At 41.2% G+C, this 15,431-nt stretch overlaps 1 long non-coding RNA gene across 1 annotated transcript; it reads right to left on the bottom strand.

Annotated features, from left to right (window-relative positions):
* Positions 1-1,178: 1,178 nt before the first annotated feature.
* Positions 1,179-14,887, bottom strand: LOC147916429 (uncharacterized). The gene is made up of 3 exons (XR_015552907.1): positions 10,732-14,887; positions 9,886-10,225; positions 1,179-1,252 (listed from the first exon to the last, which is right to left on the bottom strand). It is a non-coding gene; the product is annotated as an uncharacterized LOC147916429 (long non-coding RNA).
* Between the last annotated feature and the right edge of the window lie 544 nt (positions 14,888-15,431).

Genomic DNA, 15,431 nt, shown 5'->3' with positions numbered 1-15,431 from the left:
ACATTTCTAATTCCAGGCAGCATCACTGTGGGTAAAGAACTTATCTTGCTAGAAGTGCCACCTCCCCCCCCAACTATTACACCAGTACATTGTGTGGCATCCGGGTGGTTGATCTGTAAGAGGGATATGAGGCTGGCCACAAAGCTTTGGCTGACATCTAAGACATGGAGGGGGCGGGTTATAGGGAAAGGAGGTAACAACACGGCACTTTGGACAAGTCAACACAGTAAAATAAATGCGACCTGTTTAGCAATTCAGGCAGTATATGTCTGAACTTTTCCCAGCCTTTAAATTTGCCTAGGTCATCCTCATCATGGGCCAAGGTCACAGAAAACATCCCTCCTGGCTGTTGCCCTAGACCTCGGCCCACTTATGCTTGAACTGCTGCTTGATAATCCCTTACCTTCCAAGTTCTTGGTTCCAATAATAATCTCTAACCGCCTTCACATTTTGCACCCCTTCAGACCTCCCAAACTGGCTTATTGGACTTTCGTGTCTTATTCAGTTCCTTGCTCCGTGTGTACCCCGGAATGTGATGATGCTCAAAGCCTCAGGGGAGACTCCTATTTCCAGCTCCAGCCCACGGAGCTGAGCCACCACCAAACACCACTCCCTCTCCCCCTCCTCCTCCCTTTACCACAGGGGAGGGCAGTTTGAGTGATATAGACAGTTAATCTGAACATGGGTCTCAAATGTCTCATCTTTACTGGCTATCTGTTGGCAATTCACTGGCCTGTCAAGAGATGTTGTGTATGTAGATCTGACTTTCTACAAGCCCTTTCTGTTTTCTCTAAACCATCAAGATTTTTTTTGGTAAGTATCTTCCAGTCAAAGCATAGACAGGAATCATGTAACTTGCCTGGCCCTGTTAGACCAAGGAGACCAGAGCCAGTCCTTCCACCATGCCCCAGATTCCGGTACTAAACGACCACCCAAGGATCTCTGCCACATTCATTCTGTTTATTTCTTATTTTCATTTTTTGGGTTGATTCTGTGCTTTCCCTCCAATACCATGCTGGAAGTCTGTGTGAGATGTGAAAATAAGTAATGTTGGAGGAAATACTGTCTTCACTACATTGCCTTGGATTTTCACATTCAACATGTTGACAGAAGGGGAGGAAATACTTGGTCTACCATTCCTGTACCACCTACATTTGAGTCTAACAACAAACCTTATACTTGAGGCTTGAAAGTTAGGAGCCTGAAGAAGATGATCTGTCCACATCTCTTCCTCTTCTATTATTCTCTGACTCTATAAATATAAATAAGCCAAGAATAAGCATATTTCTCTTTCAATTAGATGAAAAAAGACTCACTCCAACAAACACTACCACACAGTCATGTCCCTGGCTAATTCAGAAAGATAAAAGTGAAAAGGTCTTTAAAGGACAAATACTGTATGAATCCACCTTTATGAGGTACCTAGAGTAGTCAAACTCTTAGAGACAGAAAGTACAATGGTGGTTGCCAGGGCCTGGAGGAGGCAAAAATGGGGAGCTATTGTTTAATGGGTACAGAGTTTCAGTTTTGTAAGATGAAAAGAGTTCTGTGGATGGATGGTGGTGATGGTAGCACAACAATATGAATGCACTTAATCCCACTGAACTGTATGCTTAAAATGGTTAAAATGGTAAATTGTATGTGTATTTTACCACAAAAAAAAATAATAATAAAGGGTATTTATTGGGCCACATTTTTTTAAAAAGTAAAAACACCTTTTAAAATATCAGATTTTCAAATTTTAATAGAACAACCATTGAGTCATTGATTTAACAACTGCCCTATACCTTGTTCTCTGCTAGATCCTGGGGATATGGTGTTTAGTACAAGAGACATATGCTCTATCCCCATGGAGCTGAGAACTAGGCGGCAGAGATGGATACTAAAAAAATCATTACAATTTGATGAAGACTTTGAAAGAAAAGTGAAAGCTGTGCAAGACCATTCAGCAGACATCCTCCTAACCTGGCCTGCAGGATCAGGAAAGGCTTCTCTGAGGAAGGGGATTTGAGCTGAAACTTGAGGGACGAAGAAGAGTTCACTAGGAAAATAGCTTCTGAGAGATGCTTGGTCCCACACTTCTCAATGTACCATCTCCCCACCAGGGACTCTTGGACTCTGTGGATTTCCGTAATGCTTGTCTCCTAGTAGTTTTCTGGAGACCAGACTTACATCGAAAACAAATATCCTTCTCTTAGTTCAGTCTCAAATACCAAAAGAGAGTGGGACCTAGACACTAAGCCAAGGCCAGTGACAAAAGAGATGGCATTTTAATCTCCTCCTCCTCCTTTCCTTTCCAAAGCTCTCACTGGCACACACTGAATCACGGAATTCTCTAAAGGGCCAATGAGGTTCTTTATAAGGTTGGAAGAAAATCCAAAAAGGCAAAATGGTTGGCTAAAAGTTTGTCATTAATAGCTTAATAGTACGTTACATATTTTAATCTGTTTCCATACTCCCATGTCTACCAATCATCCAAGTGACCTTAGTCTTCAAGCAATTTTCCAACATCCTTGATATCTGCATTATCCCAACAAACGGCACAAGTTTGGAAGCAATATCACCACATTCTCCCCACTTCAAAACACACACACACACACAATTTCTCATCTCCACTAGATTATAAACTTCACAAAGGCAGGGCCCAGGTGTGTTTTATTCCCTAATAAATACTCTCAGTAGTTCCTACAACATTATTGGTGCCCAATAAATATTTCTTAACTGAATCCCCCTCTTGGTCCCAGCTTCTGAAATCCCTGTCACTTAAAAGCTATGATATAGCCCCTGTCACATAGAGATATGAAATAGCAAGGCTTTGGGAGTCAGACAGATGTAGCTTTAAATCCCAGCTTTCCCATTGACTAAAAATATGAATTTAGACCAATTACATTAACACTCCAAACGTCGGCGTCCACATTTGTGAAGTGGGAATAATAATATATTTCTCAGCAATGTTAAAGGATGCAAGTAGATGATGTACATGTGTGTCACCTAAAAACACTGTGAGGAGGCACAGGTTGTTAGTTCCTCTTTACAAAGGAAGACTGTATAGCCCACCGAGGCGAAATAACTTCCCCCAGGATGCACTTCATCAGCTTCATATGCTTGATTTTAAAGAAAGTAAAAGTGGTAAATAGTGGAATTTCTGAGACTGGGGCTTAATCCTGGTTTATCAGATCAACACAATGTCTAGCACCTCTTAGAAAGGTCTAAAAATCAAGTCATATAGGATAACATGAAATAAACCCAGCAGTGCTTCTCAGACTTGAATGTGCACATGAATCACCTGGGGATTTTGTTAAAATGCAGATTCCAATTCACCGAGGTGGGGACTGAGATGCTACATTTCTAACAAGCTCCCAGATACTCTCCAGGCTCCTGCTGTCTGCAGATCACATTTTGAGTAGCAAGGGTTTAAAGCACTATGCAAACCATTGGGTATTATCACCCCAAGGGCCATACCATTATAATGATAATATGGAACCATCTCATTTCTGTGCTCCATGCAATGATATCCTCCAAGTACTATGATTTTCTCTCAATGTCTTTTAAATGCCACAAAATCATATTTTGACCCCAATAATGCTCATGATAAACACATCTGAATAAAGCCTCCCAAGCTCCTGCTAGGCAATATCTTTAAGCTCAACGCCATATTGTTTGTAGTTGTCTTAGCTTTTCTCCCCTTCAATCTGCCATCAAGTCAGCGACCCAGACTCACATCAAAGTCAATTTGAATTCATTTTGTACAATTTCAACAGATACTATTTCAAAGGGCTCTGCTAACTTCAAAAATAACATTTATTACCTGATCGCTGAAGGAAACTGCTCTCAGGATATTGTACACCACCATCCCCTAATTTGGTAATTCTATCAGGAAAAGCAATTAAGTTTGTTTGACATGACTTGTTTTTATAAATGCATGATGCTTACTGCTCTTAATTTAATTCTCCTCTTACCACTTATAATTTCATTCTCATCTGACAGTTCATATTTTCTCTCTGAATGGTTTTTCCCCCCTTTATATTACTAATCACAGAAAACTCAGTAAATAATACCAGCCTTTGGGTAGGAAGGAGACTGGAAAATGATGGGCAGTGTGCAGGCTTCCTGCAGGGAGGGCAGGAATTTTGTTCCTTATGATTCCCGCAGGCCCTAGAGCACTGCTTGGCATACATATGGTGCTCAATAAATACTTGCTATCAGGCACTGCTAAGGCAAAGAAGACTCTGACCCAGGCCTTTTCTCACATTTTACATTAGTCAGGAGACAGAAATTTTATAAAATAATTACAAGGCAATCAGGAAAGAAAATGGTACTGTGACAGGATTTCCAGTGAAGACTAGACCTTAACAATTTTATTTTATTTTCAGTGCTGGAAAAATGTCCATTAAAATGCTGTCAGCAGTTTATGACTTATTGATTGGAGACCTGAATTGCCTGTGATAATGTGTAAGTTACAGTAGCACAAATGAGGGGATAGTCAACCATCCTGGAAAACCTGATGTCAGGGAAGACAATGGGTAGGAGAAATCACTTGGTGAATCTTGAAGGATGAGCTGTGGTTGGAGGACAAGGAGATAAGAACGCGATTTACACATAGGGAAGAGTGTGTGCAAAGCCATAAACTTGTGCAACTGGGTGGTGTGTTCAAAGAATCACAGGCATTTGCTCTGGCTGGAACATGGGGCTCAGTGGGGAAGCAGCCAAAGATGGATTCGACTTTAGCCAGGAGCCAGATCCTGGAGGATCTTGTGTGCTGAGCTTAGAAACTTAACCAGTGGGCAATAGGGAGCCACTAAAGGGTTTTTAAGCAGGACAGTGAGATGATAAGGGCTAGGAGAAACATTAATAATGATTGAAAGGATTTATGGGATGAATTTGATGGGGACAAGACTGGATGCAGGAGAACAGGTGACAACTGCAACAGTCTAGGTGAATGGTAACAGGTCTGAAGCAACTACACTAACAGGAACAGCTGTTCCTGTTAGTGTAGCATGCATGGCATGCTTACAGGGTGCCAGGCATGAAGCCAGCACTTGGCAAGCATTATCTTACTGAATTCAGAGACTGAGGGCAAGAGAAGAGGGTGGAATTGAAAGGCATATAGGAGGCAGGATCAGCAGTGACCTGTATATGTGGAGAGGTGAGGGAGAGAGAGGAACGTAGGATGATTTCCCTGTTTTGTGACTTGTAGATGGCAGTGTCTTTCATCAATTTAGGGAAGACTGGAGGAAGAATATTATTTCGGGAAAGTATCATGAGTCCAATTTTAGACACGTTGAATTTGAGGTGTTCACGGAACCTCCAGGTAGAAATGAACAGCTGGATAAATGAGCCTGGAGGTCAGAGTTTTAGGCAGGAGACAGGTTTGGAAATTCCCCATAAATAAATGGAGATAAAAATGGTGGGTATGGGAGAAAGATTGTGCAGATGAAAAGAGCACCAAAAGAGAAATGTAAAACACCATATTTAACAGATGGGCAAAGAACAAGGAAAGGGGGAAGAAGACTTACAAGGAACGTGAGAAAGATAGAATGAGAACCAGAGAGGACGGTGTCAAGACAGCCAAAGGAGAAGACAGATTCAAAAAGAATGGAATGGCCAACATTGTCAAGGGCTGCTCAAGGTATATTCATTAAATTTATTTGGGGAAGAAAGGCATCATTTATTCATTTAACACATGGGGTCTACTTTCACACTGCTGTGATCCCTACCAAAAGCTTTCCTGCCCATCAGAATATGCAAGAAGATAGATGAAAAAGCACTCTCTGAAACTGAAGGTAAAAAAGATCAACATCTAGCATTTGCAACTAGCCCCCTCTCACAAGTAACTCACCCTAAGATGGTCCAGCAATGTGCCAACCAGAGGAGGATACTGAAGTATCATGAAAATATAAAGGCAACTACCATCTGCTGTACGGAATTGTGATAAGCCTAGCATGAATTCACGGAATGTTAGAGTCAGTGGGAGCATGTGATTTTCATAAAAAATAAAAATGGATATTGGAGGAAAAACGTCCAGTAAGCAAATGAAAAGATGCTCAACATCACCAATCATTAGGGAAATTCAAATCAAAACCACAATGAGATACCACTGCACACCCATTAGGATGGCTGTTATCAAAAAAAAAAAAGTAAGAAAATAACAAGTGTTGGCAAGGATGTGGAGAAACTGGTCAACCTTGTGCATTGCTGCTGGGAATATAAAATGGTGCAGCCACTGTGGAAAACAGGATGGTGGTTCCTCAAAGAATTAAATATAAAATTAACATATGATTCAGCAATTCTAATTCTGAGTATATACCAAAATAATTGGGGCCGGTCCGGTGGTGTAGTGGTTAAGTTCGTGCACTCTGCTTCGGCGGCCCAGGGTTCATGGATTCAGATCCCGGGCACAGACTTATGCGTTGCTTATCCAGCCATGCTGAGGCAGGAGTCCCATATATAAAAGTAGAGGAAGATGGGCACAGATGTTAGCTGAGGGCTAATCTTCCTCACCAAAAGAAAAAAAAAAACCGAAAATAACTGAAAGCAGGGAATGGAACAGATATTTGTACACTCATGTTCTTAGCAGCCTTATTTACAATAGTCAAAAGGTGGAAGGAACCCACTGATGGATGCATGAATAAAGAAACTGTGGTATAAATATACAATGGATATTATTCTGCTTTAAAAAGGAAGAAAATTCAGACACATGCTACAACACGAATGAACCTTGAAAATATTATGTTAAGTGAAATAAGCCAGTCACAAAAGGACAAATATTGTATGATTCCACTTACATGAGGCTCCTAGAATAGTCAAATTCATGGAGACAGAAAGTAAAACAGTAGTTGCCAAGGGCTGAGGGGAGGGTGGGTATGAGGAGTTATTGTCTAATGTGTACAGTTTCTGTTCGGGAAGATAAAAGGTTCTGGAGATGGATGGTGGTGATGGTTATACAATAACGTGAATGTATTTCCTGACAGAGAACTGTAGACATGAAAACGGTTAAATGGTAAGTTTTATGTTACGTATATTTTACCACAATTAAAAAATGGGTATTGGAGAAAAAGGAGTCTGTTTTCTTTTAAGACTGACCAAGAGAGAAAAGGTTCTGGCTATAGGGGGCTAGAGATGAACAGTTTTTGAAAAAAGAAATATCTCCAGAAAGAGAAGACCCTTCATGGTGCCACAGCGAATAAGACTAAGACTAAGACTACTAATACTATTACTACCATTTACTGAGTATTTATTATTTTTCAGGCATGCTAAATATTTTATATACTTTTTTCCATTTTCAAAAATTTCATAAAAGTAAAGATGACTATCCCTAATTTATAGATAAGGGAACTGAGGCTCAGAGAGGTTACATAAATTGCCAAAGCTGCAAAGAGTAAGAGGCAGAGTGAGGATTCAAATCCCTGGTGTCTGTCTCTGGAGCCCATGCTCTCAACCACTCCACCATGGGTTAGGATTCTGCACCCAACTACCATGCAAGGCTTCCATTTGGAATACGTGTGGGCTTATCCAGAGAACTATTTATATAGGAAATTGTCCTGTTCCTTAAGGTGGGAATAATACCCACTGAAAACTAATCAACAGGTATTTCTGTCCTATGCCTCTCCTGGTAGAAATAGCATACAGCAATGATTATAATATGGGCTCTGCAGCCAGGCAGCCTGGGTTCCCATCCTGTTTTTGCCCTTTTAGTTGGGTAACTTTAGATAAGTTACTTAACCTGTTGGAGCCTTAATTTCCTTACCTGAAAATGGAGGTAACATCTATAAGACTGTTGCAAGGATTAGGTAAATTAATACGTGTAAAACATATAGAACGGTGCCTGATCAATAGAAAGATTCAATTAGCATTAACTATGGGGTTTTCTTTAATTAGTTTAAGTCACTTTGTGCTTCTGGGTGCTGATAAAATCCTTCAACTGGGGCCGGCCCGGTGGCGTAGCAGTTAAATGCGCACACTCCGCTTCGGCAGCCCAGGACTGGAGGGTTCGGATCCCAGGAGCACACCGACGCACCACTTGTCAAGCCATGCTGTGGTGGCGTCCCACTGAAAGTAGAGGAATACGGGCACAGATATTAGCTCAGGGCTAATCTCCCTCACACACACACATAAAAAAAAACCCTTCAACTGGATCGTCGATACTGGAGAACAAATTTGGAATATCTGGAGATGCTTCAAAAGTTCTGATATATTGTCAGGGCCCATCTCCAGCCTCCTCTCTGCAGCTCTCCAGTGGTAACTTTTTTTTTTTTTCGTGAGGAAGATCAGCCCTGATCTAATATCCATGCTAATCCTCCTCTTTTTGCTGAGGAAGACCGGCTCTGAGCTAACATCTATTGCCAATCCTCCTCCTTTTTTTTTTTGTCCCCAAAGCCCCAGTAGATAGTTGTGTGTCACAGTTGCACATCCTTCTAGTTGCTGTATGTGGGATGCAGTCTCAGCATGGCCAGAGAAGCGGTGCGTCAGTGCGCGCCCGGGATCCGAACCCGGGCCGCCAGTAGCGGAGCGCGCGCACTTAACCGCTAAGCCATGGGCCGGCCCTCCAGTGCTAACTTTGAGGAAAGAATTCAAGCAGAAAATCTACCATGTGCAAAGCACTGTGCTAGGAACTAAGATGAAGAAGATTTCATTTGCATCCTTGAAGAGACCCCATCCGGTCAGAGAAATGGATATAAAACAATAACTGAGATACAATATGCTACAGAGTATAAAAGGGCTGTGCTTAAATTATCATGGAGACAGAGATCTAGAAATAATAAAGTTGCCTGGGTTCTTACTCCTTCCTATAAATATCCCATTACTTTATAGATTCTCAGACTAGTAAAGCACCTCCAATGTCACCGAGTTCAACCTTTACTTCGTGGAAGCCTATGGGCTATCCCCTAAGAAACTGGCCCACAACTCAAAACCAGTTTTGAGTCTTTTGTGTTCTTCTCTTGAATGGATCTGGATTTCACATTTGGAATTAATAGAAAGGAAAGCACCTTCAAAAATAGAAATTCAAAGTTATTATTTCACAGAGCATAGCTTCACCATATATATCGGGAAGAATATCTTTGTCAGTGGTCTGAGAAGGAATCTGTACTACTTGCCTTTATGCCCAATAAGAAGTATGCTCAGGCTCTTCTCCAGGTCAGATCAATTCCAAGTGGCAGCAAAGCATGATAATCCCTTAAAATCATAAATATGGCCCATTGCCATGCACACGAATGCTCTTAGCAGCATTAATCATGAAACCAAACACTGGAAACAACCCAAATATCCATATAACTATAGAATGATAAATGAAATGTGGTATAGTCATACAATGAAATACTACAGAGTAATGAAAAAGAACAAACTATAGCCACACTCAACAATACAGACGGATCTCACAGATATAATGTTGAACAATAGAAGCCAGACACAAAAGAATACATACTGTATGATTCCATTTATAAAGTCTAAAATAGGCAAAACTAATCTATGTACTAGAACTCCGGAGAGTGGTTTACCTCTGGACAAGGAAGAGAAGGAAGTGACTGGGAAAGAGAAGAAAGAAATCTTCTGGGTTTCTGGTAATGTTCTATTTCTTGACTCGTGTGTTCATTTTGTAATAATTCATTGAGGTGGACATTTATGATTGGTGCACTTTTCTCTATGCATACTTCAATATAAATGATTTATTTAGAAAGAGGAAGAAAAATTGCAGGAAAAAACTCGAACCCAAAGCAAAATAAAAGTGCACAACTGGATTAGGTAGCTTGCCTTCTCAAACACTTATAATGGCCCCCATTGCCTAGAGAATCGAGTCCACACTCATTAGCAGGGGGTATCAGAAGGTTCTTTAAGTTCACAAAGAGTAGCATGCCTTCTCTTCATTTAACGAGCATTTGTACTCACCCTCATCCACCAAGGCAAAGAGACAGATGCTACCATCCATGTGGCAGAGTTTTTGTCGCCTCAGAGGCAGCTGGTCTCCCTGTATTCAACCATGATTTCTGTCTTTGACTCACACAGTAATCACTGGTCCAGTCGTTTGTGGCCAGGGGAGCAGGCTTTGTTTGCAGACAAATTTAGCCATTTGAAGGCTAAAACATTCAAGAAGTATAATACGATGGCATGATGTGGACACCAGAAATGTTGTCTTAAAAGTACAATATCTCTTTCTAGAGAGATGAAGGTCCCTGGGGGTCTCCTTTGCTGACTCGACTGCACCTGGAGTTCAGGTCTGGGCATCATACTGTGAAAAGGACAGAAATCAATCAGACACAACCATCAGAGAGAAACCATGATGATGAAACAACTTGAATCCACATCAAGGAGGCAACAGCTGAAAGCATATCTTCCCAATCCGTGTGCCTTGGCATCCTGGTGTGCTCCGAACAGTTTTGAGCTGTGCCTGGAGCTGGATCGCTCAGCCCTTGAGCAGGACCTGGGACGGCTAAAGACCACATGCCAGGCAGCTGTGTTCCAGGCAACCCTGGTAGGGGCTCTGCAAAGCACTGTCCAAGCACAGGGGGCCTGAGGATGCCTTTCATGGTCCCCCAGGGAGAAAGACAAAAAGTGACACTTGGCACTCACTGCTCAGCCTGGATATACTGAGCACAGACAAGATGTTGTACTCCCTGAGACATCTACCTTGGCAGCCAGAGGAAAAGCACACTGCTACCCGTACTAAAAGTGGGGCCAAGGAGCTGCTGCTGAAGTAGTTAGTACTCCAGATGCCCAAAGAGCACAGTGTCTTACCCTAGGTGCTGCCGGTTGGAGGTGGGGAGTGGGGAGTGAGGCTGGCAGGTGCTCCAGTGGAGGTGGTTCCGGTGCTGTCCAGAGCCTTTCTTCACATATAACAACTACTTCCCTCTGTGTGTAGCTGTTGTACCCCTCCAGGAGGCATCCATACCACTGGGTGGGCGCCCCAACAATGCACATGCATTCTGCAAAATAGAGCTTCAGCATATTTTGAAATACGTAATACGAAAAAGTTCAATTGGATTAGCACTCCTTTCTCATCAACATCAGAAACTTCAACATTATATTTGCCAATGAAAGTAAAGAGCTATTAGAGTCTTTATTATTTCAACTACCAGATATTTCTGAAGGTTGTAAAAAATGGTATTAAATTTTAACCATATCTTCTTGTCCATCAAGACTATCAAGAATTTAAAGAAACCATCATTAACAAGTCTTGACCAGGAATTACATGTAGCCATTTCAAATATAAACCCTGATATCAAAGATTATATTCAAGGAATCAAGCTAAGTTTCACTATCAAACCTTTGAAAAGATTTTATTTGGAAGCTTTATACAAATTCAATATTTAATATCTTCCCTAATATTTTATATTGTATTTTCTTATCATAATTATATACTATAAAGAAAAATGTAATGAATTTTTCACCAATCCCCAGACAGACATCTCTAATTCCTCTAGGGTTCACCCCAGGGTGCCATGCAAACATTAGCATTTTCAATATCTGCCTTGGAGTTCAAAAGGCCAGGAAACACTAGTAGAAAAAAATTGTTAATGTAGAAGGAGAAACATCATGGAAAACCAAATTGGAAGAACTGCCATAGGGGCCAGAAATTCAGTTGTTCTGAGTGTCCCCACAGGGGTGGACTTGGATCTCAAGCGAACACTCCAGGAAGACGTATTTCAGTCAAGTCAGCTCTGCCCAAAGAGAGAGGCCACGAATGTTCCCACAGAGTCTGGCTGACCACTTGTCAGAACATTGTAGATAGAGATTCAAACTTCAGAGCATGACTGGCCTGGGGAACCTGTGACCTTTAGATTCTATGATTCTGTACCAGTCAGTTCAGGATGCCTTCTAGCCTCTCCCTCCCTGACATTTCTTAAATTCTTTGTATGCAAAGACAAGAAGTCACCAAGGAGTGTAAATAAAAAGCCATCAGCATGCCATGCCTGACAGAAAGATGTTGAAATAAGATCGATATGATGCACACAGGAGCATCTCTATGTCTACTGTCTTTCCCCTTGAGAAAGATGTGTGAGGAGACAGACATTGACCATGGCTCAGAGCTCTAGTCTTTACTAAACCACTCACGAACTACTAGATACTGGGAAAGAGGATTCCCTTCTAATTTAATTTTCTTATCAATACAAACAGTGGGGATGAGGTGGGGAGGCCTAGTTGATTTCTAAAGGTCTTCTCAGCTATAAATTTTTATCTAAGATTGTAGATATAACTTCTCTTAGTTTAATGTTCCTCATATTTACAATGAATATAGAGGGCTTCTCTCATGCAGGGTAGTTCCATTCATTTCAACATTTACTAATAAACATACAGTGTATGTCAGGCTTTGTGCTGGAAACAAATATCCCAAACTTTAATAGAAAGGACAAACTACAAAAACAGGAGGTTAAGGGCCGGCATACCCAAAGAGGCCCTTGATGGACATAGAGGCACTGAAATAACTCTCAGGTCATATGGAAAATGAGAATGTGGAAGAACAAAAACAAGATGGTGGCCATCAGGGAAATCAAATAAATTCTCCACACAATCCTGTCCCCATAGGAACATAGCAACCACTGTGTATGCCTTGAACAAAAAGCAGGCTAGATAAGCAATACTTCATGACCCAGGACTTCCCTAGAGGAACAGGAAATGAAAGACTTGGAAGTTGAGCAACAAATAAGCATGGGGTGGCACCAAGAGGAGAGGTACCATCTTGTTCACCTGAGACAAAACTGAGTCAAATTCCTGAAAACTTGTTGATGGCATTCTAGGAAGCCAGAAAGTTCAATAAAAATACACACATGCTCATCAAGACCTTGTTAGCACACTTGGGCAAGAGAATACACTGACAGTGGCTGTGGATGAGTTTTGCAGACTGAGATCATCCAAGAAGTCCATGTGCAAATGCAAGCTACCTTTGTTACTGTTACATGGTGTCTTCTGTTCATTTATCAACTTATGTCATTATATAATATAATTTTGCCATACCAGCATTTGTTCTATATGCCAGATAATCCCAGAAATGCCGGGAAAGGGAGATTTTCCACCTGGCAGTGTTCTTTGAAACAAATCACCTAGGAGAATTCAGGACAATTAAATGGAAAGAGGAGGAGTTTCATAAAATGAATAAGACCCAGTTCCTGCAGCCGTGGAATTCAAAAGCCAACTAGGTACATAGACATGTATTCAACTATCGTTGTGCAAATATTGTGAGGATTAAACAGGATAACAAATGTTAAGGGCGTGGTAACCTATAAATCGAAACACGTATCACATATAAGGTGTATGAGTATTAGCAGTGGCAGTGGTGGTACTGTCACAGAGAAGTTCCTGATTTGGACTAATTTCCCTACAATGAACAGGCATAATCTTTCTCTCTGATCATTTGAGTAGCATCTAAACAGTGTCTGTTTCTAAAAATTATTATTCTAGGCAAGGCTACGTTTGTCACTCAGCTGTACTGTGTCATTTTAACCAAGCATTCTAACGCTACAGTCCGTTATATAATCCCCAGTTTTCCCCCGTTTTGAATGTCTCTTTGTTGTTTATTGCTCTGCTCTCACACAGAACTTGTCTGAAAGGTCTGGGTGCTTTCAATCGGGCCTTATCAGAGATCGTAGTTATTGGAACTCTCTGTATTTTATGGCTTCCATCTCATTAATGCCAGCACTAATTTGTGGTCCAATCCAGTACCACCCCCATAAGATCTGCATGAATACACACTGGATTTCAATCTGCCATTCAACAAGGATGAAGTCCTTTATGTTCATTATTAGCCAATAAAAGAGCCCCAGTTTCTTTTCTCTGCATTTTTTCCGTAGTGAAATCATTTTGTTATTATCCCAAAGCAGTTGCTTGGTAGGATATATTAGAAAAAACAACGACAACAATAACAGCTCTTCCTTTTCTCCAGCAAATGCAACTGTTTTAACCTGGAAACTGCAGTTCAAATTGAGTGGCCAGTTTGTTTGTGAAAATCCTCCTTCCTAAAACAGCTCTTACCCTGAGATATCTTGCAGTATATTAAAAAATGGGCCTCTTTTTTTTTATCCTCAAAGAAATGGAAGAACTGTTGAGATGAAAACTAACTCATGCTCTGGCAGAGAATCAAACCAGATTGCCAAAACCAAGTGGACTGAGGGATCCAATGCTACATGTGCCAGGGTGACCTTATTCTGATGCCCACAATTTCCCTTTCCTGAAAACTGGGGCCTGGGGTTATTATCATGGAATTCTCCTTTGTTCAATTTACATGGTTAAATGATTTCCCTTTCACATCATTTCAACCCCATGCATCATTACCAAAAGTACTCCAGTGTGCTCTAATGTTCTGCATCTCCCGTTCCAACAAACGCCTTGTCCTTCAAGATCCTCACGTAATTTTCCGTTCTGCAACAAACTTCAACTGCAAAACGAGTTCAAGTAGGCTTGGCTATTCATATTTTGAGATAAATTAAACTAGGGTGAAAGTTAGTAAATAAAGGGAAACAACAAATGGCAGAGTGTCTAGTTCACAAAAAGACCTAGCGAATTTCAGAAGGGATCACTTTTTTCTTTCCTTTTTAATGATCAAAGACAGAAAATCTCAGAAGTGAGTATCTTCTTATAACTAAAGACGTGAGAACTACTTTTTTTCCTCCTCCCACTGAGACCTGGTTTCACAGGTTGTGGTCCCCTGGAAGCAGACTCTGAGATGATGATTTAAGTGCAGAGATGTATTTGAGAGTGCCCTTAGTTCAACACCTGTGGAACAAGGCGGGGGAAGTGGGGTTGGACATGGGGAGAAACTGGGTCATGGTGCAGGCACAGCAAGGTCTCCGCTAAACCCACAGGGAAGTCTAAAGCAGGAAGGGCCCTTCAGAGTTGTCCCCAGTCAGGAGAGGGGGCGGGGCTTTTATATCAGCATCATCGGATGCAGGCTAACCCCAAAGCAAGTGGGGCTCTCTCTCCACCTGATGGCAATTCCCAGAGACATTAGCTAACAACCTTCCCAGTAGCTAATGGACTAAGCCCTTTAGTCCTGAAGGGGGGATCTGGGCAATGTCACACAGCATCCAAAGCACAAGGTAACCTTTATAATATGAAATATCTGATTAACCAGATATTCAGCTGGAACAGGTTCCGTAAGAAGATGTTTTGCCAAAGCTATTTAAATTCTATTTTGATGGTTGGCACCCACCACTGCTAAACAGTTTACTCTTTATGGGTTCATAAATATATATTCACCCCTATTTTCATCAAGTGCAAACCTCTATTACTCATGGCATAGAAGAAAGTGAAGAACTGGGTTTATGCCTCAGGTCAGCTACATCTGTGCCTTAAAGTGACACTTAAACTTTCTAAGACTCTTCTCCTTCACTAGTAAAACAAGGATAACAACATTCACCACATCTTCCTCATAGGGTTACCAAAAGAGGCAATGAATGTGAGCACTTGATAAACAATAAAATGCTACACAGATAGAGCTTACA

The sequence above is a fragment of the Ceratotherium simum genome, chromosome 8 (assembly GCF_057802395.1).
Source record: "Ceratotherium simum simum isolate JZ-2026a chromosome 8, ASM5780239v1, whole genome shotgun sequence".
Classification (NCBI taxonomy): domain Eukaryota; kingdom Metazoa; phylum Chordata; class Mammalia; order Perissodactyla; family Rhinocerotidae; genus Ceratotherium; species Ceratotherium simum.
Note: the sequence above shows the minus strand (reverse complement) of the source record. Positions and strands in the feature narration are given on the sequence as shown.